Source organism: Agelaius tricolor, unplaced genomic scaffold, assembly GCF_023055355.1.
Source record: "Agelaius tricolor isolate 1412-34295 unplaced genomic scaffold, bAgeTri1.0.p SCAF_26, whole genome shotgun sequence".
NCBI classification, from domain to species: Eukaryota; Metazoa; Chordata; class Aves; order Passeriformes; family Icteridae; genus Agelaius; species Agelaius tricolor.
Genome location: NW_027269286.1, coordinates 7,811,909 through 7,838,395, shown reverse-complemented (window position 1 = coordinate 7,838,395; position 26,487 = coordinate 7,811,909). Strand labels below are relative to the sequence as shown.

General features: G+C 43.0%; 1 protein-coding gene across 6 annotated transcripts in view; it reads right to left on the bottom strand.

Moving 5' to 3' along the window:
* Positions 1-26,486, bottom strand: part of ELF1 (E74 like ETS transcription factor 1) — an 87,403-nt gene extending 60,917 nt beyond the window's left edge. The window contains exon 1 of one of the 6 annotated variants that reach the window (XM_071448282.1): positions 26,351-26,486. The gene's annotated coding sequence lies outside the window, so the exon portion shown is untranslated. The other 5 variants (XM_071448283.1, XM_071448276.1, XM_071448281.1 and 2 more) reach the window with 5 other exon arrangements.
* Between the last annotated feature and the right edge of the window lies 1 nt (position 26,487).

Below are 26,487 nucleotides of genomic sequence, written 5' to 3'. Positions count from 1 at the left end.
TAAACCATCTTTTTTTCTGTAAAGAAAAAAGGTCCCCAAATAGACGCTTCCTCTCTACAGTTCCTTCTTTTCTCTTTTTGAAATAAACACTAGTTGGTCTTTTTTAAAAAAACCCAAACCAACAGGATGGTCTCTCAATAGCTCACTACCAAGAGTACCTGGAACCCTTTGCTGGTCTCACAGAGATCTCCACAAGCTGGTTCAGAGGCACCGTGAGACAGGGAAGTGAATTCTTGCAACGTGTGCAGTTTGCGACCCTTTGCCCTCCATGGCCATAATCTTCACAATTATTTTCTTTATAGCTAATATTCTCATTTGCATGCCTAATTTACAGGCATCAGGACGAAGCTTGAATAGCTACAGAGAGTAAATAGTTTACAGAGGCTCTGGAGATGGGGGAGTGACAGCACAAAACAGAAAATGCATCAAGAGCACGCGAGTGGATAATGTAACCACCACTCTGAGGACAATGCCAGGCAAATTCTGTTATCAGCAGACAATGTGAAGCCCTGGTGCCTTCAAGACACAGTTTTCATGAAAGCTCTTCCTAAGAGGGTCATCTTCTGGTTGGAAAGACAGCCTCCACTAAAAACAAACCATATCATCACATCCTTGGGAAACTATTCTTGTTAGCTCCAAAATTATGTAGGGCAGCACATGTAGCAGGCACAAAGAGGAGGAAACTGACAGTATCCTTGTCAACTTGCTTTTAACTTGAAATTGAGTCTGGTTGGAAGGGCAAGTTAAACATTAATTTTCTGACAGTGGTCAGCACTGGGTATCACAAAGTGTAACTACAGTTTCACAATCATATTTTGCTGCTTCTTTCCCTAGCTGCAACTTAAAACCTAATAAACACTGAGATAACTGAAAACTGGAGAACAGCAGCAGTGACTTGATACAAAGCTCAGAAGAGCAATGTAGTTTTCTTCTAACCTGTCAGCTTTATTCACTCTGTCAAAGGATCTCACAAAAAACACTAGTAATGCTAGAAGGACATACAGCATGACAGAACAGTATATGCAGCCACAACAAGTAAAAATGCTTCTTTGTCTCAAGAGCGGACAAAAATTTGAATCACCCAAGCTCACCTCTTTCTTCCAACACAGGAACTCAAGAGCTGTGTGGTGTGACATTTATACTGAGCCCACTTCAGAAGTCAAACCACCACCACGCAAGAAGGTGAGGGAAATGCGGAAGGAGCTTGCAAGCGAAGCGATGAAACCGTTAGTACGCCAATGGCAATATTCAAGAAGTGCAGTACATTCCCCTCAAAACAGAAAATGTATTTGGTAAATTCACATAGAAATGTTCATGATGAGTTAAATATAGGGTGTTCTAGAAATAGACTAAAATGTCTAATTATAGATGAAGACTGTGACATTCAATCCATCCCAAAGCAACTCTTTCCCACAGTTTCCAACCTATGCACTTAGCATTCCTATTCCTAGCAAATTATCCTAACCATAATATATTTTCCCCCAATACAGAGAGATAAGTTTTACATGCAAATTTAGGAATTGGAGGTTCTTTCCAGGCTAACAAAACTACTATCAATTTCACATTGAAGCCTGCTTGAACCTAGTACAAACTCACACACGACGCAAGGGGAGTGATCTCTTTAAGGACAAATAAATGACCTGAGCTCCAGCCCTGTGATTCAACACTGAAGATGGCTGACAGGTAAGGCCTAAAGCACACCAAGGCAAGAATGCATAAACTTTGGTCCCTAGCCAATGGGATCCTCTCAGCACAACCACTGACACACTGACTGTGGGAAGCTTTGCCAAAGGACAGGCTTATATTGAAGAATAAATTGTTTTTACCTACGTAGATTAGCCAGGTCAGGTCAGAGAAGTGAAAATGTCCAGAGCCTTTCACACGGCTGCTGCAGACTTTTGATAAGCAAAAGACTTAAAATTCCAGTATGTATAGTCTCTGTCAACTACTTTATCAGTGAAGAAACACTTAGGTAAGATTTAAGAAAGCAAGATTTAAGAATGCAAATGATCTCTAAAACATGTCAGTGGCATTAAAATTATAAGCACCATAAACCACTGGCATATGGTAGCAAAGTTTCAGAGCTTATGGTGCAGACAGTAACCAAGGCTGGAAAGGTGAACTCCACCTCCTGCCACTCCTGAGCTGAATCACTGTGGTAGGGGAAAGTCCTTGCTCCTTCTCACACACCCAACAAACTCCAGTGAATTATGAAAACTGTCAGTGAAAACAACAAAATCTGCAAGCAAAAGCTGAGAAATTTTTGCTAACACCTGCAAGAAGAGAAAGTGGATTTGGAGATCACAGCTTCTCCTCTGACACAGAGGAAAAGCCTCCATTTTTCTTTCTTTTCTGTCAGCTCACTGAGCACAGTCCTGCCACAGTTCCCTCCCTTGAATATGGCTGTGCCGAAATACATCTCATGTATTTGGCTTTTTTCACACATCAAATGTCTAAAAAGTAACACACACAACCAAAGTATGAGTTTTCAGCAATCCTTAAACATCAGGCTATACCGGGCCGACAACATTCTTCAAATCTGGATGTCTCTTTTTTCCTTCTCATTTGAGGACCAAGACCATGGATTTGACAATTCTAATATTCTACGGATGAGAAAAGAGCACATTAGGAAACCAACACTTCTGTAAAGGCAGAGATCTGGAAATAATGTTCAAGCTAACTGGCATCTGATGACACACCACTTCCATGGCTCTCTCAACAATCACAAACAATTCAAACTGAAAGATCCCTGCCTTGGGGGTGTGTGTGGGGGGGAAAGGTGGGATTTTTTTTCTTTTTTTTTTTGAAACAAACACATGCTTCAGCTATACAAAAACTAACACCATTTCTCTGTACCTTCTAATCCACTTCTCTGCCTTCTAGATCTGTCCAAGCTGTCATTCGTAAGTCTTGGGAGGACTTTCAAATCACTTTTTCCTAGCTCCACCACTGTACCACAGATGTGTCTGTAGCCCTGGCAAAGTCCTTGTACAGCAGCAAAAGAGAATGAACATGGCAGCTTTTGCCTTTGAAGAGGAACTGCTCCTCTGTGAAGCCCTGATCAAGAGAAAGTAGCAGTGGCCACTTACCCTTTAGAAAACAAAAAGCCTTCTTCCCAAGATAAGCAGGTGCAGCTTGGGAGATGACTTAAAAATAAAAACTTAAAACCTCAAGTTTTTAGGGTTGGATGTCTCAATAGGGTCTGATGCAAAAGAAAGAAGGGGAGAAAAGAGATAAGGAGAAGGAGGGTCATGTTCTACCAGATGCAAGCAGAGAGCCCTAGGATCTGAAAATGAAAGTCATGATGATAAAAGAGAGATGCAAATATATTTGAGAATTTTTCAGAAAAAAACTTCTATTACTAACTCTTTTTTTCTCAAGTAGCTCCTCTGTAATTTTATCTGTGATTTTTCAACATGTAACGATGCGCCAAATAAATCCCCCAAACAGTTGCAAAACTTGCTGCTTTCAGAAAGAAAAAAAAAAAAAACAAAATGTAAAATGAAAACATAGTGAAAACCCATTGTACTGTAAGATGCCGAAGGAAGATACGGCAGAACACTCGGAAGGCTGAAGACAAGAGACAGCCTCACCCAAAACACGACCATTTACTTAATGGTTGCCTCCCTGTCTCTCCCTCCCCTGCAACTGATCACAGTACTAAGCAAGACTCCATTATACTTCTCAGATACAGGCTCTAGACAGTAAATGAACCTGGAAAGTATTCCCTTGTGCACAACAGCTCAAGTGCCCCGTCATTTAATTTTCAGTAAGAAGATATCAAATTGGATTTCTCAAGTGACAGACGGAAATATATGGTCCAAAGTTATACACTCAAACAAAACTTCTCAATAACATTTTCGTTCAACAAATGTGGAAACAGACATACTTTTTCAAAAACTTTGCTAGAGTCCAGAAGTACATAATTAGGAGAATCAAGGTGGTTTTCATCCACTGAAAGTTTAAGAAGCAATTTGACGCACCACAATTACCTCCAAGATTTTCTTCTCTCATTACAACTACCACTAAACCTATTTTCTAATTGGTCTGCCATGTACACCATCACCATAACTTCCATTTCTTAATAATTTTCAGGAAAAGGTGAGTACCTGCCCGCATAACAACTTAACTCCTTCTATTTTGAAACGACACCGCGGCGGCTGCCGTTAATGGCTCTGTTTCGGCAGACAGAGAACTTCAATTTAAGGGCGCAGAGAATGATCTGTCCTCGAAATTATATTTTAAACCTGCCATTTTAAAGTCACCACGGACCACACCGGGCGAACAGCAGCGGAACGGAGGTGTTCAAAGCCGCAGCGCTGATAGCCAACACTTTGCCCGAATCGCTCTGGACCGTGCCCTGCTCCATGCTAGCCGAGTCCAGGCACACACAGCTTCAGAATAAATAAAATACGTGAATTTTACAGCCCGCTGAGCGGCGGCTGGAGGGCTCCGACCGGCAGCCAGCCTGGCACCCCCGCCCGCTGAAAAGGAGACAAAAGTATAAAACGCAGCAGCATTACAAGCCAGCTGTCACACTCGTGCGCTGCTCAGAGAAGCACAGCCGCGGTGCCCTTTGCCCGCAGCAACAGGCACAGCTTCAGGCAGCTCACGGCGCCGCTGCCCCGAGACGCCCCTTTACTCACGGCCCAATTTATATTTCGCTTTTCCCTGCCGCTGCGCTTTTCCAGAAGTTCCCTCTTCCCCGCAGTTTCTCCCGACGGCTGCGGAGCGCTGCCCCGGGCGCGGCCGCCCGTCGAGGCAGCAGCCGCAGCCGCCGCCCGCAGCCCGGGGCGCCGCGTCCCCCCGGCCCTCCCGCCCGGCTCTCGCTGCCCGGGCAGCACGTACCGCCCGGCCGCGGGGCCCGCGGCGCCGCCCCGGCCTCCCCGCAGCGTCGTGCAGCTAAAATGGCTCCTGTCGAGAGGGGGAAGTTGTGCCCGGGCCCCGGACGGTGACTCACCGCGGGGCCGGGCGGCTCGGCTCGGAACGACACGACACGCCCCGGGGCGGCGGCCGGCGCTCCGCCGGGCCCGGCCCGCAGGTGGCGGCGGGGCGCGGGGGGGGACGGGCCGGCGGCGGCCTCGTGACCCGCCCGGGCTCCGCTCGGCCCGGCTCCCTCGTGTGCGGGGAGCGCCCGAGCCGCGCCGTCCCGCGCCCGCCCGGATCCCCGCCGCTGCCTCCGATCCTTACGGAACATCCCGCCCCGCACCCCCCCACGAGTAATAATTGACAGAGTCAATTAGGTTGGAAAAGACCTCTGAGATCATCGTGTCTGACCCATGACCAAAAACCCGCCTGTCAACTAGACCATGGCACCAAGTGCCACCTCCAGGGACGGTGACTCTGTCACCTCCCCGAGCAGCCCATTCCAATGTCTACCCACCCTTTCTGTGATGAAATTCTTCCTAACGTCCAACCTAAACCTCCCCTGGCACGTTCTCTAAGACTGTGTTCTCTCATCCTAAATTAAACGAACAAACACGTTTCTGAGGAACATCTCATCTTTTCAACCAATATCATCTTGCTCACACCAAACTGGTTAACTCGTGAAAAAGAGTGAAACTTTGGAAGGCCAAAATGCTTGGGGAAATTGAGTTAAAGTGCAGTATCCAATGGAACAGGGACAGACAGCCAATGCCAGAGCCAGGGTTCCTGGGATTCCCAGTAAATTTCTGATACGCTCTTCATGCTCTTTAAACAAAGCCTCGTGCCTAGTAAACAACACACTGGAAGCCGCCAAGCCCTCAGCAGTGTAGGTGGTTGGGACAGGCTCTATGATAGCATAGGGCACACTGAAAGGCCTGACAGAGGTGTAATTTTAAAAACATGGCACAGACGGTGAGGACAGAGCTACTTCTACCTTGTTTCTGTAGGAAGGGTAAGTTCATGCTCTGTTTGTGGCTGGCATGTGCACTGGTTTCCCACAAATTCCCAGAAAGGCAGAGTCCAAAGTAGTGCACTGGCCATAAGAGAAGGCATGGCACAGGGACCCAAACCACACAGCCACCAGAGAGGGTGCAACGGCATGGCAGGGAGCTGGGAGGTGAGGAAACAGCAGGAGCAGCCTGGCAATTAGCAGGGAAGATGAGAGTAAGAAAAACCTGAAGCTACTTCTAGCAAACACATTGAGATAAATTCAAACGTATTTCAGGACAGCTGTCATTAACACTCACAGTAATAATTAACCAGTAGTCCCACAAGTTTTGTGCTGCATAAAACCCATAGTTTTATGGACATTAATATCTCCAATTACTGGTTATGCTTAATTGCCAAGAAGAAAATTTTGGGGTTAATTCCAAGTAATTGAGTCCTTATAACACCTGTATGGCACTTAAAAGCAAAATTGGGTCTCAGTTTATCGTTTAAAGGGCAGTTTATTGTTTAAAGGGCAGTTACCCGTGTATGACTTTATTAGACGTAGTTTATTATCCTATTTTTGCAGCCTGCTTTAGTGAAAGATCTGAAAAAAGAAGCAGCAGCACACTTTTTATGACTTACTGATTAAAAGTATCAATTAAGTCAGTACTAAAATATCTTCACTACAGCTCTTTATCAAAATATGACTTAATTTGTATTTCTCAGTTGAAAAAAGTCCATGAGGAAAAAACACTGTGTCATTATTTTAGTTACTATATATTTTCCACCTCTCACAACAGATGTATATTCCTTCTCTCCAACAACTTAAGTCTAATCCAATCTTACATCTAAAAGCATTTGTTTCTTGTGCTGCAAAACCCTTTGTAAATCATGGGGCACGGAGGGAAGAAATCTGACCCAGGTGCACAGCGGTTACAAGGAACTGTAACATTGGCACAGGGAGAGCACCACTTTAATAATTAAAGAAAGTCTAATAGTTATGTTTTAGAGAGGAAAGAAACAACACATTCTTATCCAAGCAGTCAACTAAATTGAAAAATCATTTTGTAGTGATGTATTAGCACAAGATATCCAAACATTTTGCTGTTTCTAAGCTAAATCTGGAAGCAGTATTTTTTTAAAAAGCATATGTAAAATGTAAACATGTTTAGCAAGAGAGAATGCAGGTGGATGTTCATCCCTGGAACTGTATCAGGTTTCTTGCTAATTATAATTTTGGCTTGAAGAAGAAGTGATCTTGCCCATTGCTGGGATGAGTATTTCCATGAAACTTAGATCACCATTTGCCCAAAAGACATAGCTAGACACTGACCAACAGCACAGCTTAAGCCAATTTAAACAGCTTTAGCCCTCCACTCCATCCCAGCCTCATATTCCTTGCACTGAGCTACTCCCCCCACTGTTTCCCAGAGCAAATATTTGTGCAGTCACACAGCGTGGCAGAGGGTGGAGCCCACCAGCAGAAAAGTTAAGGCTGCACAAATAAATAAATAAATAAATAAATAAATAATGCACAGTACAATTTTCACATTGCTGTTGGCCCCAGCTCCCAGAGAAACACATGCCAAATCATGTGCTCCAAGGGGAGCAGTGCAGCCCAGCAGGCTTGGACTGGCAGAGACCTGGATGTGGCTCTCACTTCTGCGGGCCTCAAGTGAGAACCCAAGCAAGCTGCTTCTCTTTTCACACCCCGCTTTGGTAATCGCCTCCCTCCTCCACAAGTGGCTTTGAAAGCTACAGGTCTGCAAGGGCGGGATGAGATGGGCTACCAGGAGGCACAGAGCAGAACAAAGCAGCTGCCTGCACAAGGGGCAGCCGGAAACTGAAACCATGAGAGGACACACCACCTGAAAGGCATACCATTCTGTCTCATAAACACAAGCCAAAAGAAAGGTTTGTGACTGTGTTCAGCTTTCGGTTTTGGAAGGGGGTTGGGGAGGAGAAAATACTGTTTTGATGAAGGAAAGAGAGCAGAAAATTTAGATCCAAGACTCTTAGTTTGGTTTTTTTTCTGCTACATTATACACAAGTTCACCACATGAGAAGCCTTAGCAAGCCCCCATTTATGTGGCACCCTGTGGTATCACTCCTAATGCAGCTCAAGATGCTCTAACTCCTTTCCACTCTTGCAAGAGGAGATCCCACCACCCTGCTCCCAGCTCAGGCTCATACAATCAACTCATACAGACTAGGGGCTTCATCAAACTCTGTCTCAAGACTGGATTTAAGAAGCTTCTGCTTTGAATTTATTTTTGTAGGATCCCAGTATCTCAAGCTTTGCAAAATAGTTCATCTCAGGCATCTCTGGAAGGGAAGGAAAAACTCCAACAATTTCATTCACAAGCACAGCCCCAAAGAACACCTGAGCAATGGATATGCCCAATATGCCCAACTGTGTATGGAAGGACAACACTTGAACCAGCTTCCACCCAACTCTTAACACCCAAACTCCTGCATCTTTTCTCCTTGTGCACAACACCAAGAAACACTCACTAGTAGCGGTGCTATCACATTTTAATCCAATAAATATGATACACATCTATCACAGTGTTACTGCCCTGGTACTTTGGTTTGTGGGCTGGCACCTTCCGTGGGGGTAGATGCCACATACAGCACAGGCTGACACTGTTGTGGGTTTCTAATGCTGTCAGATGCATAATGACCTAAATATTTACACATGGAGAATTGCATCAGATTATAAATTAGCTTACTCCTATGCCCAAAGGAAGGAGGACTTTAGGCACAGACAAATTTGTACCATTGTGTTATTTAAAAACTTAATCACAAATTCAGGCAATACACTTCTGATATTTTTTAAGACAACTGTTTGCCATCTACAAACCTGCATTTTCAGAGATTTCAATAGAAAAGAATCTCAGAGAAGAAATGTGGATGACACCTAGAGAGCAGCCCATGCAGCTATCAGTTCTTCATTTCCAATTTAAAGGCAGGATTCCATGATATTTTAGAGCATACTGTGAAAGCAGAGCACAATGAATTTGAGAAAATACAGTCTACTTTTACACTGTGCTCATCTTCTGAACTTCAGTTGAATTGTTGGAAAGGAAAGGTGATAGTAAACAAAATACATATTAAAAGGCCACTATACTTCTCAAAAGTTGAGAGGGAAGGTATCCTGGCCATCTCTGTTTAACTGGAATCCTTCAGATAGTAAATGTCATCTTTCAAAATATACAAGGGAGTATTTCCCAAGTCTACAGTAGCAGAAGTCCAGAAATGATTCCTTGGTAGCAGAAGGGCTAGAGAGGTGTCTGAAATTAAATGGATTCACAATCAAGCACCAGGCAGCTTGAACCTCGTCCATTTTGTCCTTCCAACTGTGCCTCCAGTGTTTCCTACTGAAGGCAGATTTGGCAAAGATGCTGCCTTTGCCAGCAGTACAGCAACATCCCGCACAGCTACAAACCCCTGACCTCGTACAGCCTTGCACAAACTCTTCTTGGATCACCTCTAAGGTATTCCTAGGTCATATCCTAGCAATGGCAAACCTATAGGACAATTTACTTTTCCTCACTCTTTCAAAGTTCCTTCCTTCCTTCCTCCTTTTGTTACAGGTTTGCCTCTGCTGAGAAGTACTTCTTCTCAATATTTCTGAGAATGGTTTAAAATCTGGGTATGTTCTCCTTTCCACTGATAAGCAAGCTGTAGAGGAAAAGAATTTCAAAAATCCAGGTAGTAGATACAGCTCTGACACAGGATAATCTCTGATTCACTCTCAGCCAGAAACTACAGGCTCCAACTTCTCCCTAGCACTTCTTTACCAACCCCAACCACACTTTTCCCTTCCCATCCTCTCCTTGCACTGGTTCTGATCCATGTGGTACCTGTTAAATCTTCCAGTGATCCATTTAAATGCCTTACTGTGGCAGAAAGCTGACTGAGGAGGATGGGGAATGCTGGCTGCTCTTGAACTAGATCAGACTGTGATGAGCACTGCCAGCCAAAGATATCAGACCTCCCTCTGTGGCAGTAAAAACTACTACATTGGGCCTGCACTCAGGTAAATTTTTCACCCTAAGATTCACATGATTGTACAACAGTCACAAAAAAAAAAAAAAAAAAAAAAAAAAAAAAAAAAAGTTACATTTCTTGGGAATGCTACAGGCAGAGGGGAGGGACAGAGATACTGCTTAACCCATGTCTTTCTGACCTGAGCTAGCTCTTATTCTGTCTTCCCTCTGCACACTCCTTGCCTGTTTGTTTCAGAAAGTGCACTGAAAGTTATTTAACATCCTATAAATACCCCTGCCAGTAGGTGTGACAGAAGTCACGCTTGTAAACCCACAGCTCAAAGGCAAGTCACGCAAAGAAACGAAAATAGAGACAGGACAAAATTATACACCATACTACTTCTCTCAGTGAGCTTTAGACCCCACAAAAATCATGAGACAAAAAGAGTTAAACCATGATCTGCAAATATTTTCAAAATACAATGCAATGTTACCAGGTTTTCCCAGGAGAAAAATGAAAAATTGTCATGTGTCACCTAATTGGTAAGCACTCTCAGACAGACAGTTAAAGCTTTGGCATCCTAAAATCCAACTCACTTATAATTTGCTAATTTCCAGTTCTTCATTCAGAGTCACTCAACTGATCCACAAAAAGGCCAACTTTCCTTACATCTTTGAATGCCATCTGCAGAAACTGTTCCAGCACACACCCTATAAGAAACAAGGCAACTAATCAGAAGGAAATGGACAGAGGAATGCATTTTATACCAACAAAGAGCTAACTCTATCTGGATTTACTTTTTTTTTAAATCTAGAAGAGTTAACTGTTTGAAAAGGCACAACCTATTTCTGAAACAAGGCAAAAAACAGTATAATTCTAATAAGGCCCAAGTACAGCTTTGCTTTGTAAAGGCAACACTATTTTATATACAGAACACCTCACTACAACATACTTGCAACAAACAAAGTCAAAATGAACTCTTTTTTGTTACTGAATTACTAAATATCCCAAGAGAACCAACAAGGCCATAGCAATATCATGTCTTTATTCCAAATTCTCACACAGTATGTGTATCAGCCCTGAAAATTCCTTTCACATTTGTACAATCCTGACTGCAGTAAGATTATGCTAGATCCTTAACTTTACAAATGAAATGATCACTTTTTGGTACAGCTGGTTTGAAAGACAAGTATTAGGTTGCCTATCTATCTCTACACATTTGCACTCAAAGGTTTTAAGCAAATTCGGACTTCCCACTGTTGGGCAGGAAAGACACAAAGGTAAGGTGGTACAAGACATGAAGTAAAATTTATAAATACTGATAAAATTCAAAAACATGTGAATGGAAGAAAAGTCTAGACTTTCAAAGGATAAGAACCATTCTTTCCAGAAAGAAAGTCAGTTTTGATCCTTGAAGTAGAACACCACACCCAACATCATCCCACAAGCTTCAGATCCCCCACTATTATACTCCTTCAGAGCTATGCTGCATTAACAGGATTGTTGTATTTGCTTCAGAATCTTTGCAAGGATAGTTTTTGAAGAATATCAGCTTAATCTGAAACCATTAGAGACGTTACTACACCAGTAGTGGGAAACTTGGCCTTTGCTCTTTTCCTTTTTATGCACACAAACACAAAATCCAGAACTATTTGTAAACATGTTGTTCTGTAGCTTTTCTTTTTGATGTCCAAATGTTGTAATCCCTGATACAAGAAAGAGAAAAAATCAGGTATGTGAATGAACAGAAATATATACTAAGTGACACTATGTTGCAAATACATCCAGAAAGAACATAAAACAGAGGACTGGGCAAATTTTATATAGTCCAACAGGGGTTTCTCAACTGGGACACTTTGGCTAAGAAATCCTCATTAAAAAGTTGTAACTGTATTTTTTTCCTCTGCTCATTCTGTGAGTCATTCATTACATTTCTGGGTGTTGCAACACATTCATGAATAATAAACACGTACTAGGAAGAAGAAAAAAAACCAAAACAGTGTCCGCAGTGGATTTTTTAATGTCGGTATTTATCAGTATAAAAATCAAGAATGAAGCTGAGATTTTCAGAAGTTTCTATGCAAGGAATGCTATTAATCACAGACAAAGTATTTGGTACACCCAGACACCAGTGCACAGACACATGCCAAAGTTACAGCACAGCGGTGTCAGTATTGCTGTTATTGTTTGGCCTCTTTACAGGGTGGGAGCAGAGGGGGAGGGATCATCATGTTCCCCATCAAACCCTCTCTTGAGGACGAACAGCTAGGCACCGCCCTTAGCTGGACAGTTCTGGACCCAAAGCTGCACTTCTGCAGCTGCCTTTTTTTTTTTTTTTTTTTAATTAATTTTCTTTTAAAGACCACAGAGTTAAGTTTTAGAGGCTGCGCAGTCCCAGAACGCCATCCGCGCTACAGGAAATTACTGCTGATGTCTTAAAGAAGTACCAGGGAATTCTTGATCCACATTTGTGTTTCAGACAATAACAAAAAAGAGCACCCAATAGATGCACGTGTCAGGGTGGTTTCTGCAAGTTTTTCTACTGCTCCAGTCAGATGAAAAAATATTTACTTCTATTCAGATTTCTTTTATCCTTTCAATCCTGCTGCCTTATGCAGGCCACACTGGCTACCTCACACACTTGTGCTGATTCCCTGTATGGATGCAGACCAAATTCATGGAATTAAAGGAAATCCAGATAAACATCATTTTTAGAAAAATGTTGAGCTAGAGTTCCACGAATATTTTAGATGCTTACAAGAATGCAAAAGGGTATTTCTCCACTGCTCAGGATGTGAACACAAAGGAAAGGAAAGTGTGTTTATTACTGCTCTTCCAGCTGCTCTAATTAATGGAGAAAGATAAAAGTGGTAACTTGGAGAGGCAGGAGATAGAAAATAAATTATGAAAAAAGTAAGCTCATGTGAATTAATCAATTTTCCATTGCAACTCACTCAGGCTGAGACCTGGCTATTAAAGAACAGTTAGCTAGAAACACAACCTGGTTACTTGCTTGTTCAGGAAATAATATTTTTAGTAGCAGGCTTACCTATCCAAATACATGCTACATTAACCAATTGATGAATACATAAATCATGGAGAAGAGAGGGAAAAAAAAAAAAAAGACTGCAGGACACAAAAAGGAGGGGTATTGAGCTAGTGCTGCTGGGAAGGGGAACTGGCTGCTGGAAGGCCAACATTTTTATCTCTCAGCTACATTTCAAGTCACAAAAACAACAGTTTCCATCTCTATGCTCATCTTCAGTCAGGCAAGCAGTCCTACCAGCAAATCCTGTAGGACTGAGATCCTGTGGATCAGTCCAACAAACCAAACCACCACCTCTGCTATTGTCACTTGCCCATAAAAAACAAGGTACAGCAGTCAGACATATCCTAAACAGGCACGGAGGTTCAGCTCCAGAGAGAATTGCTGCTACTATGATGTGTTTTCCAAAAGCCTCCCAGGAATCACCTTTCTTGGTTCTGTGGTCTAGGGAGCCCTGAAACCAAAACTGGAAAGCAGAGGCTAAGAGAACAAGAAGATATTATGGCATGCACAGTTTCCCACATGTGATTTTCCTCCTGCTTTCTACTGACAGAGGTCATTCTGTTATTAATGGAAGCAGTTCAATATTCTCCCCAAATAACCTGTCATAAAGGCTTAATATTTTCAATGCTACATTCAAAGTACTATATATATTTCATACTTATTATTTCAGTCCAATTTGGTCTCTTTAGCATTTCAATATATATATGTTTAAACTTATAATCCATTTAGTCCTGCATTTATTGAAGGTCCATCAGCTTTAAAGATACCTGTGTTCTGAAAAACACCCCACTAGAACTGAGTGATTTCAACTCCCTCCACCATCAAGGAACAGGAGTTCACATTCTAGCACAGTAGCCTCAATTCAGAGTGTTTCATCTACTGCTTCTCCGTAACTAATTTTATTTCTTGAACTTTTCCTTTTAATGCTCCCCATTTTTAGCAAGACTTATTAGAAATGTTTTCCAGCTTTGCATAACAGACAAAAATATACCACTTGTGACTGAGAGCACAGACATCTTCCTGTGTGAGTAATTGAAGAGTAACATCAAACTAATTTAATTTTAATATTCAGAATAACAATAATTAAACAACCTTTTTTTATGACAGTAGTCAATGACCTCACAGAGGAAGGAGAAAGAGTAAAGAAAATTACTTTTTTGGGGTTTTTTTTCATTAATTGCTCTCATCCTCAGGCCTGTTGGTTTTATGCTATGATCCCTTGCTGCTTTGCATAAGCTAGCAGCAGCTTATTTCCTGCTACTCTGTTTCATGAAAAAATGAACTCCCCTACCCTAAACAAGGACGCTTTAATTCTTTTATTGCTAATCCTTACTTGCATGCAGCAGGCTGCTGCTTCCCCAGAAGATCCTAAACAATCTGTCTCAGGGTTGTGGTTCCAGGTGATTGTAACAGTGTTAGATGCATTACTTCTACCTAATTTTCTGAAAATATACAAATTTCCCTTAATATCCTAATACTAAATTTCCCCTTTCTACTCAAGTATATGACATTATCCAGTGAATGTTTTCAAAGCTACCCAAATATATTATTTGTGCACCATTCCAGCAAAAGTCAGATTTGGAGGTACAGGATTTATGAAACAAAATTATACAACACATTGGAAAATTCACCACACCGGAAAAATGCTATCTGCATCATCAGAAAATGAAGATTTACATTTTTGTGGTGATATGGCAGCTGGAGATCATATAGGGAGAAAACAGAGGAGAGAGCACCCTGCTTTGGGTACAAATCAACAGGTACAGTGCCCAGGGAACAGTTAATGCTTGTAGGCAGGAAGGAGCAGGGTGAAGACCTGACCTGAGGATCTACAGGGCAGAGCTAATGCAGCAAAAAGCTGTTAATCTACATAGACAAAGCAAAACAGAGGAATGGGGAAAACCGTGCATAATCATTTAGTAGTTGTTTTGGCCCACTTTTAGCTTAAAATCATTGCCTCTTGTCACTATCTGACACACAAAATCCCTATCCCTCCTTTCTGTAAGTCACAATAAGGTCTCCTTGGAGCCTTCTCTTTCCCAGGCTCTCCCAGCCTGACTTTGTAGGAGAGGTGCTCCAGCCATGTGATCATCTTCATGGCCCTCCTCTGGAGCTGCTCCAACAGGTCCCTGTCTTTTTTCTTTGCTGAGGATGCCAGAGCTGGATGCAGCACTCCAGCTGGGATCTCCAGAGGGGGAGAATCACCTCCTCATCCTGCTGGCCACGCCGATTTTGCCACAGCCCAGGATGTGATCAACCTTCCAGGCTGCAAGTGCACACTTGCTGGCTCATGTCCAGCTTTTCATCCATCAGGAACCCCCAAGTCCTTCTCCACAGGGCTACTGACATTTTGTTTTGCTACAAAGCTCCTTCCTGCCATCAACATCACAGAATCATAGAGTAGTTTGAGTTGGAAGGGACCTTCAAAGATCATCTAGTCCATCCTATTCACCATGGATAGGGACTTCTTGCACTAGATCAGGTTGCTCAAAGCCCCACCCAACCTGACTTTGGACACCTGTTCATCCATACCATCTCTCTGACTCTTAGCAGAGCAGAAATACACTTCTACTAGCCATGCAAGCAAAGCCCCAAAAGATATCTCCTTGTCATCCATTTATTTTCACTTTTATTAAATGCCAGAAGTGCAAAGCGTTGAAATCTTCTGGAGAAAAAAGAAAAAATATCACTACTGTGATAAAACAGAGCTGGTGGCAGGCTGCTAATTCATTTACTCTTTTTCTCCACATCACTGATGGGGCCTTACTGGCTTACTTTCCCCATTACTTTCCCCTCAGGTCTGATCACTGTCACCAATCCCAAGCTTCACCTGGTTGTGATTCACCAATCACAACCACACCTGATTTCCCACAGAACCACCTGGAGCTTTCTGTACCTCCCTCCTCATTTGTAAAGCACAGCAAAGTAAGTCCAGACTGTCTAAAAGGAATTGGAAGATCTTGAGTTTGAACTCTTGGTCATATCCAGCTGGAGAAGCTCTGGTGCTTCACTGATGGCTACCATTCACTTAGAAAATCTGATCATTAATTAGGTGAAAAAACTGCTTGTCCATGCTTCATGCTCCTAATCTCCTCAAAACTAGATCACACTATGTTCAGGATACAAGGGGAAAGAAATTTAAGCTCTAATTACAGGTAACTGGTCTTCAATGTTATTTGGTAGCAGCATTCAGATTTGAGTCCATTTTCCTTGCATGTAGCAAAAGGTAACACTTTGTTCTTAAAAAGGGCACCAAAAAATCCTTCAGTAAACAAATATCCACACACTAAACTAGATGAGAGGGATGTAAATGTCTCACTACAGGTAATGAATTAAACCCAACATTCTTCTGCAAGCACTGATCTAGCTCCCAGTTATTCAATAGGAGTTTAAATTACCACAACTTTACCAGTGGGACTATTCAATTTCTTCTGTGTCTCATTTCCCTGGCTCATGTTCTTCCAGTTAGAAGGAGAAAGCCAGTTTGGATTGCCTTTTTCTACTTCTTTCCCTTTCTAATTTGTTTTACCTTATTTTCTTTCATTCCATCTCTATTCCCTATTCTTCAGGCATATAAATGAACATTCAAATACATTTTATAATAAAGATAGGAAAATTTGATTGTGGTGGCTCTCCAGAGCAAAAGCTTGGAGACATCTGCTTTTAAGCCACCCAAGCTCTGATCATGTTCCAGTCAGAATCCACATACAATTGTAATTTCCTCCCTACTTATCTGGAGATGGTAAGTAATATTTTTCTGGCAGATGAAACAAGTAATCCCAAAAAAGGGATTCCTCCCCAGAACGGTGAAAAAAGAAACCAAAAAAAAGCCCTTCCAAATTTTTATTTTTACTTGTCTCCAGTTCAGTAACCAACTGAAAGCCATGATTTGAAAATGCAATAAGTAAGAAAGTGGGAGCACACAAACAGCAAAGTACCAGTGACAGCATTCATAAGGCCACCCTTGCATCTGTCCTCCAGTTTAACACAGTATCCAAATTCCATGGTTTCCCTAATACTTTCCATTTAGGATAGGTTGCTCTGCTAAAAAGCAGTCATCTTGCAAAGATGATCACAGTGCTATGCAAAAGAACCACAATTATGCATTTTCTCCCCTAAATGACACCTGCACAAATACTTCTGCCTATTGAACACACCTATAGCAAGACTACTGCTCAGTCTGATGATAACATATACAGAATAGACACTTTTATCTGAACATATATGTTCCAACTTCAAAAAAAGATGGGAGAGTTGATATGGTTATCCACCACATCATAAACCAGAAACTCCAACAAACTACACAGTGTCTAATTACACTTAATGCTGCTACATGTCTTGATGTCAATCTGAAACAAGGAAATTGTGAATCCAGGAGACCTAAAGGCTTAAAGAATTTTTTAAAAAGTAATATTCTTGATAGGCGTTGAGGCAAAGACATGAGATCTGAAACCTAGTCTGAATCTCAAAGTACGTGAAGAACACAGTATTTTGCAAAAATTCTCCACAGGAGAGGGATTCTCTCTAAAAATACTTATTTTTTTTTCCCTTCAGGAAAACATGAAATTAGTAGTTTTCTTTGACTAATGTGTATAGATTTGGGAAAAGAAGAAAAACACCACCTACCTAGTAAACACAATGAAGGGCTTATACAGTAACAGTCTCATGTATGACTTGACCTTTTAGCTGCTAGTCACACACAATGATAAAACAGAGACTACAAACCCCCACTTCTGATTCAGCTTTTATTTCAGAGGGACAAAACACAACATCTACAAAGGTTAACATAATGGTTTTCTTGCAGAAAACACAGGAAGACCTTTTATGCCAACAACATCCTGAAAACATGCTGCCCTGAAAATCTGTTCTGTCTAACCTCTGCTTTAGACTGCCCCAAAATGTACCTCCAGAGGCAAAGCAAGCAGCTGCATCAGACCTTAGGTCATGCATTTGCAATAGTTCACCTCAAATGAGGTACACAATGATGCACTCACCCCCTCCCCTCCCAAAAGAGTACAATAATGATAGATGTCTACTGGTATACTTAATCTTAAGGACATGAAAACAATTTAACATAATAGACACAGCCTGGAAAAAAATTCACAAACAGTCATTTGCAAAGAATATAAAAGTGTATTTCTGCCTCTCACAATCATGGCTGTGGTATACTTATGATCAGAAACCAGTTTTTTCATTAATTAAAATATTATACTTGTAATGGTTGCCAAGCTTTGCTACATGATAATATTAACATAAAATTTTAGTAATATTTTTTAAATCCTTCAGACCAAATCTGTTAACCCATAAAATTAGGTCAACTAAGAAAACCTGAGAAAGATCCCTAGAGGTTTGTTTTGGATGGCTTAAGATGAAGGTTTCACTTGAAAAGGCATCCAGTGAAAGACAGCTGCACAGAGCACATGAAAATCCAAACACACAAGAAAAGAGCTCAGCTCTACCTCAGTGGAAGTAAGCAGGTGCTGGGGGACCTATTCTCCACACAAAACTACATGTGGGTATAATTCCCCTCTAGCAGAGGCAAACATAAAATGCTGGTACAGGTCTGCCAGCACAAGGTTGGAGAAAAGTTTACATTTCTAGATTCTGTGATACATCTCATTTCCAATATCTCCACTAACACACCACTGATTTCCTTAACCCTTGCCCCCAGCAGTTTCTCAGCACAGTTACCAGAAACTGCCTCAGCTTTGCCACCTAGGCTCCCCAGTCCATTTTGAGTGAAATAAATCTACTGTTTTAACCAGGCAAGTTAAACAAAATAGTTTTGGCAGAAACTGAAGGGTTCCTGTTTTCAGCTGGCAGGTCAGGGGCAGTAAATGCATGCAGAAGATGAGTGACCAGCTGCCAGGGGTGGGGGGATGACTGATGCAAAAGCCAAGCAGACATCACAGCTATGGACTATGCTCTAGAGATTCATTGTTCCTTAGACAACACATTATTATCACAACATAACTGGATGTTGGATTCAACAACGACAAAGTTGGATCAGTCAGTGCTCCTATGGCAGTACGTGAACACTAAGTACTGTCACCACCCTTTTCTGACCAGTCTTGCTGTCCTCCTACCCACAATACCACTTCCTTTGTCATTTATCTTAAAAAAAAAAAACAAATCCCATGGCACAGGATGGCATAACCTTGTCACCTCTTCAGTAAACTGGTGACGAAGTCCACCCTCAGCTTCCCTTAAAACAAACATATTTGCTGTAGCTCTCTTGATCAACAGTGGACCTTAACAGACCTTTCAATTTCTCCTAGACCTTTCCCTTTTAACAGAATGAAAGAACAGAGAACCAGAATGCTGTTCAATACCCCCTTGCCTGGAAAAGGTCTGCAGCAAGTTGCAGAACCCTACAGCTTTTCCACTGCTCCACTACCAGCTCATGCCCCCTCTCCAAAGAGCCCAAACACACCCCAGAATCATCGAACGCAGGCTGACGTGCAAGCTGCTGAAATGGCACAGCAGCAGAGCCTCTCTGGGCAGCAGCAGATGCTGAAACAGAAGCTGCAGCAGCAGACACTGTGTGAGCAACCTTCTGCCAGGGCTTGGAGAGTGCTTGGCTTTCTCCCTGAACCTATGACATGCAAATGAGTCACAGAACAAGGTCAAGCAAGCTGAAACACCTCATTAAATTTTGTTGATGCCTGTATCACCAGGAACTCCAGACAATGTAACTGCTTAATGTCACTATTGTATTCATGGAGGGAAAAAACCAGGATATCCACTGCCTAGAGTAGACAAGTGGGTGTTAGTACTAGGTTTAAACAAGAAAAATAATTCTGTACACACATACAAATAAAAGGAAGTTAAATTCTGGAGAGTGGGAAAAATTACATCTTCACTGGCCACATGTGTGCTGCATTAGGCATGAAATGGGAAGATTGCACAGTAGGTACATAGTAATGCATTCCATAGAAACACTTAACTCTTGACTATTCTGATTATAGTGACACTTGGCTGTGGTGAGGTGGAAAATCAAACCTGACAGATAACACAGTCCTACTACTATTTCTAGTATTTGTTAATTCAGGGTGCATAATTATCCTACACACATAATTTTGTGCTGTTACACGTACAAACAGTCAGCTATATAGCTCAACTACTTAACAGTATAAAGTTAAAATTTGATATGCCTCTCAGATGGACACTTAACAATTCTGACAATTTTAATCTCAGCCTCAAACATTGTTTCACCTCACAACCAGGAAGGGAATGAAACTCACTAAATATTACAAACACAGTAAGATGTCACAAAGTGGCAAACTACAACCCATGACTGCACTTTCAAAACAGACACAATGTGGCAACATTCATTATCATCTCATATTAACACAAGTTTTATCCAAGTACTGAAACATCAAAATCGAATGCCAAATTCATTGTTCTCTGATTCTGCCATTTTCTGAGAAGAAATTTATTAAATCACCTAACTAGAGCTCTTTAAAATTGAAAGCATCCAATCTGATTTGTACTTGTGTTTGGCTCCTGCATGTCCTAGAAATCAATAGTAAATTATTATTAACTCAAATGAACATAGCAACAGGCAGATGGGCCAAACCCTAGAAGGCTGTACCGTAACTAGTTTCCCAAACATGAACATCTCAATAGAGCAGACGAGGAAAATGTATTTGAAAATCATATTTGAGAGGAGTGCTTGAGTATGTCCAAGTCAGTGGAAACACTCATATATACATGCTTTCAAGTCTAAAGATAGTGACTTACAAGAACTTCATCTCTACAAGTTTCAGTTGTTCTCAACAAGAAAACTTCCAGTAAACTCATCCTATATAGAAAATGTTTTATTAACTTAAAACTTTCATAGGATATCTTAAAGTGTGAATGAAAAAGCCAAACCAAAACCACTGTAAAAGACTGAACATCAGATTTTTGACACCATATACACTACAGTACATGCAATAAAGTACATTTTTTACAGAAAGAAATATTTCAACTCTATAGAGTCTATTTGTTCTAGTTCAGCTGCAGAAGGAAAAAATGTGTCTGTTTGTTATATCAAAAAGAATGGACTATGGAATTATAAAGCACCATCCCGCAGCTATCTAGGCTCAAGTTCAATTCCCAAGCTAAATAAAACTTTCAGTTTTATTGTGAAGCTGCCTGAAAAGGAGCATTGCAGGTAATGCTTCAACTTGATTCAGGCAGTCAGTCGTGTTTCAGGTTACAAAACGATTTCACCGACGTACCCTCTGTTGTTTTAGTGACTGACAGGGGTGTTCTGCTGCCAGGCCATGTGCACATTGCCTGCCTCTGTCTTTTTGCAGCAGATGTGGCTGCAGGAGAGGAATGCCCGAAGGACAGAGAGATGGCTAAGGGAAGAGCAGTGAGCAGCTGACTTCTGAACACTGAGCAATGTCCTTGCCTATCTAAAAGCAGAAAAAACCTTTTTAATCCCTATATATATATAGGGAATATAACTGACAGCATCCTGAACAAAGAAAGATGATACACCAACCTGGGAATAGGAGGGGACTGTGTAAAGTGAGGATCTGATATCCTGTCACCAGCTGCCACCAGATGTGGTGATACTCTAGAGGGGAGTACACAATAATTAATCACACTCCCAGAAGTCAAATTAGGCACCAAGAAAAAAATGGTGCTCCCGACCCAAGAGAAAACCAGTCAAGTTCTAAAGTATGGCATTTTATTGTAATCTTGTCAAGGTAGTAATATGTGCTACAATACACAGAAAGCACTGCGAGTAATCTTGTTTTCTCAATCTAGGGAAAAATGCAGGTGAATGGAGTACAGTCCTTCCCCCTTCTACACACACTGGAAACATCCTCCACCAAAGCAAGTGAAAGCATATCTTTAAGAAGAAAACCCAGCAACTTTAAACACTCTCAGCAACTGCAAATCCACTACAATCCTTTACTGCCCTCGTTGCTACTTATTAGTTCAAAGTACAACATGCCTAACTTCATCTCTCAGACACTGGATAGTCAAGTAAATATCATGTATTTTCCTTACACACATGTATGATATATACAGGCACCATATAGCTCCTCAGATGTACAATCTGCAATTGTGACACCTGGTCTCCAAATCCTGGATCACTTTGGTCCCTGTGCTCTTATTAATATTTCACATCCTCCCTCACGTGTGAGCAGCAAAACCAGACATGGAATTCCTGTGATCTTACTAATGCCACGTACTTTCCTCCTTCTGTGAAATATTTATATTGCTGCACAGCCAAAGACCACACTTCAGTTGCAGCATTGCAATGAAAACTCCTGTTGAGATGATTCTCTGCACAAATTCTTAAGCCTTCTTTCAATAAATTACCAGTTTGAGGACAGTCCCCTATCGTGCTGGTGTAACCACAATCCTGGTTCCTTTGTATGTGGCTGCATGAAAAATGCCTTCTGATGGATGCTGATCATTTAAAAAAATTATTTGGAGTATGGTATACTAATAACTTGTTCCACACATGCACAAACCTGCACATAATATGCTGGTAATGATGCGATATCATCACAGAAGCTGTGAATATATTGATATTAACCAGCTTTACACCAAGATCCAGCCCCCAGGGAACCTCACAAGAAACAGCTGCGGTCCCATAGAAAAAAGGCACGCCTAAGTTCCTCTCTAAACTAAGAAAGATTTATGAAGCAACTTTGCCAATGTTTGTGGTATTTATTCCACAGTGACTCCATGGCACAATTGTTTTAAACTCACACTTCACTGCAGACTTAATAGATATATCAGGGACACAATATAGGGTGAGTCTGCTACAATAGAGCAGTTGATGAATAGCTTAGGAATTTGGGAGATGTGGGTTTTTTACAATTCAAAATGCTGGGAAGCTATTTGCTTTAGTTCTACTGGAAACTGGTCTTTAACAATCGTTAAGTCATTTTGAAGTATTCAGAGCGAGTAAGCCCTGACTTGTCATTTATTTCAGAGGCTCCATTTTAAAGTTTTCAATTTTTCAGCCAGGAAAACAATGAATAATGGGAGTAAGGAAAATCATTCATAGCATTAACCAAAGATGTTTAGGTTCCTTTCTCTAGTAAGGAAAAAAAAACAAACCAAAACCAACAAACCAAAAGAATGGTTAGTAGACCATGTAACCAGTCAAATAGCATTGTCATTCAGCAGCATATTTCCATGTACATAAACATATACACAGGATTGGTGAAGCTTGTAGCATTGCCTATTAGGCAGCTGCTGAACACTTCCAATGCAAGATGCTGCTTCCAGCTGCTTGTAACTTGGCCAGACTTTGACTGCTTGGGTTGAAATTTTCCAAGCTGAATGTCTGCCTCAGGCTAAATTCTGTTCCATGTGCTGTAGAAGTTAGAAGTTACCTCTGAGTTAGGGGTGCAGAAAGAGGCAGACTGGGATTAGAAAAACTTGGCCAAAATACTTGAGCTGTTTTCAGAACAAAACCAGGGAAAATGCTGTCTCCCAATGGCAATACGTGTCTGGAAACGTGAAAGGCTTTAATGCTCTTCCACCTCCAGATGACAGATCCGAATGGGGGGTGGAGCCCTTTTGGAGGTCCCCCTTTTGCTGCCCCCATGAAAAGTCCACCTGCATTTGGTCAAATGTCCAAAACCAGACTGCACTGTGTGCATTTTCAGTAGGTGTTTGCTTGGCCACCTCCACATTCTTCTCAGCTCCTCATGGTGATCAGACAGCACAAGCAATTACGAGCAAGTACAGCAACACAGAGCACAGCCATGACCAACCACCACTGGTTACCCTCAGCGGGGGCTATGACAGCAGAGTCCCAGGTGTTACCTTACGAATCCAGCTGGTGAAGGACAGTGAACAAATATGCTACCCCAGGCTGCCTATCTGCTTTTTGGCACTTTTCCTAAAGGAAAGAAAATCTAGGAAATTACTTACAAAATGCATTATAAGAAAAGCAGATTTTAGAAATTATTAGAACTAAGAGGTCTACGTTAACTAAAAATGTCTCCTAGTGCTCATATGCAAAATCTCTAACTAGATAAATCTGTATTTGCAGCTGACCTGGACACATTTTTCCCCACTGAAGCTTTGCTATAATTAACACACAAACTCCTCTTTTTGCCCTTGTTCTCTAGAGCATCATAAAACACTTTCAAATCACAGAGGAAAATATTTCTTTTCTCTTAGGTTCTTATATGCTTCTCATCACTACAGTAATCTGTAAGATAAAGGATACTGTTATCCACATATTTTTAATACAGGAAACTAAGATATATTATAGCAAAAAACTATGGACACTGAGTCAGCAAATCTGACACTCAAGGCTTGTATTTCTAACATGCTTAGACCTGCAAAACATCTTCTGTACACAGAGACCAAACAGACACTCATTTATGTTCCAGATGGTTAAGTTTAGCATAACTGCAAAGCAGATCCCAGGGACTCAGGCCAGGCTCCCAGAAAGCCCAACAGACCACTGGCAAAAACCTTTATGTTTATGTGGAGATCAACGGCAAAGGAAATCGAGCTGCAAAATCCGATTCTCCAGCTGCTTCAGCCCCGAAGCTGCCTCTCCCTCTGCAGTTGTTTGCCCCATTCACCTCTCCTCACTGCTGCCCAGCCAGAAAGCTGCTACACCTTGGGGGACGCATGTCGTGTCCCGAGCCGGCCGGGAAGGATGCTGGCACATCCTGTCACGACCAACACATCCTCGGGCACAGGTCCGAGGCGAGCAGGTGAGCCCGGCATCCTGAGCGCTTGGCTTCCCAAACTTACCGGCGGGGTAGGGCTGGGCACAGGGGAGAGGCGGTAAATGTATAGAATATATAGAGATCAGCGACATCCACTGGGTGGCAGGCATGTTTCACGGGATCCAGACCCAGTGCGTATACAGAGGTACACAAAACGAAAGCTCCCAAATACTAGGCTTGTTCCCTGTCTCAGAAGCAGCAATTGAACGGACACGGTAAAAAAAAAAAAATTAAATCCCAGAGAAGGAAGTTAGCGTATTCTGCCTTGATTTTAACACCAGCTTCTTGTCTGTGGTGCTGAGGCATTGGAATTGCCCTGGCACTCGGGGGTTAGAGCTGTGAGGACACACAGTCTCCCGTGTCCCTTTTGTAGCTGGGTGCCCTCACTCGAGGTAGCAGGGACCTTGTAAGAGTCTCTGCTACACTAATTAATGACCAATGCCCACTGAGATAAAGCCTTTAAACTCTTCCCCAGTTTAACAAATTCAAGGGGGAAGGAAGTTTTTTGGACTAACAGCTGTAAATGAGTCCATGTGTGTAAGCAGCTAAACTTTAAAGTTGAAAGAAACATAAAAAGCCGGTATTTTCCATGGATTTCCACTTAGCATCCAAGCAGAATAATATTTCAAAAGTTGCTTAGATGGAGAAGACGCCATCAACCAAATTTCAACCCAGGGCCGTATATTTATAGCCATGTTGTGAACTACATAAAAAGTACACTTATAATGGAAATGCTGACAAATGCAAAACTCCTGCAGCTAGCTATGACAGTTTGACCACAAGCCCTCCTTGTGAGAGGAAAAGGCAACCTCCCCACCTCCTTTCTCAGGCAGCTCTACAGCGAGCTGGGGCAGGGGGTGCCCGGTACAGGTACCACTGCCCTGTTCTTGTAGGATGGATCGAGGCAACGCTTCCTCCCCGTATTTCCCACATGTTGAATGAGCCACCCTCTGTTTTTGCCATAAACAACCGGAGGGCCTCTTACAGCCATGACTCACGCCGCAGGCTTCTCCTCCACCCCTGTGCGTGACTGTAGCAAACAGGCTGCCAGCTGCAGCCGGTGAATTAACACGACTTTTTTCGCAGAACCGTGGGGAGATCAGTCACACAGGGCAGGGCGGAGGGAGAGGGAGGGGGTGACGGTGTTCTGTGGAACACCAGCCCGGGGTGAGTTTTATATGTGGGGGAAGCAGCGGAGGAGGCGATCCGGGGCCAATGTGCCGGGGACGCCCGAGCGTGACCGTGTCCTCCCCGTCCCCCCCGCCCCGGGACGGCGCCGCCCGGCCCTCGCCCCCCCTCTCCTGCCCCACGACGGCGGGCGGCCGGGAGAGAGGGAGACAGGGACAGAAGGAGGGCAGGGCGGTGGTGCCGGGGGCACTGGGGAGAGGGAGGAGGTGAAGCTGGTGCAGCAGGAGCCCTCCCGACACACGCGCCGCCGAACTCCCAGAAAGTTGGCAGCGGCGCCCGGCGGGACGGGGCTCCGCTGGCCGCCGCCCCAGGGCGCGCTCCGCCGCCCGGCCGGGGCCCGCTGCCTCCCCGGCCCCTTCGCACCCTGTCACCGCCCTGCTCCTCACACCTTTCATCTCCCATGGGTGCCGCGGGGCACGGACTGCCTGGCACGGGGCGCTGCCGGCGGTGGGGCTCGAACCCGCGGTCCGTGGTGTCTCTCCCCACCGTAGGGGAGGCGGCTGAGCCTCCCGGTGCCCCCGAGCGCGGGACGCGGGCGGCGGGCGGCACTCACCGAGCGGCCGCGGCTCCTTCTCCCGGTCCGGGCGGCTCCCGCTGAGCGCTCGCCTCCTCGGGGACGAGGGAGGAGGAGCGGGTGAGGGCAGGAGGTGGAGAAGGGCGGGGAGGAGAGCGCGGCTTGAGCCCTCCCGG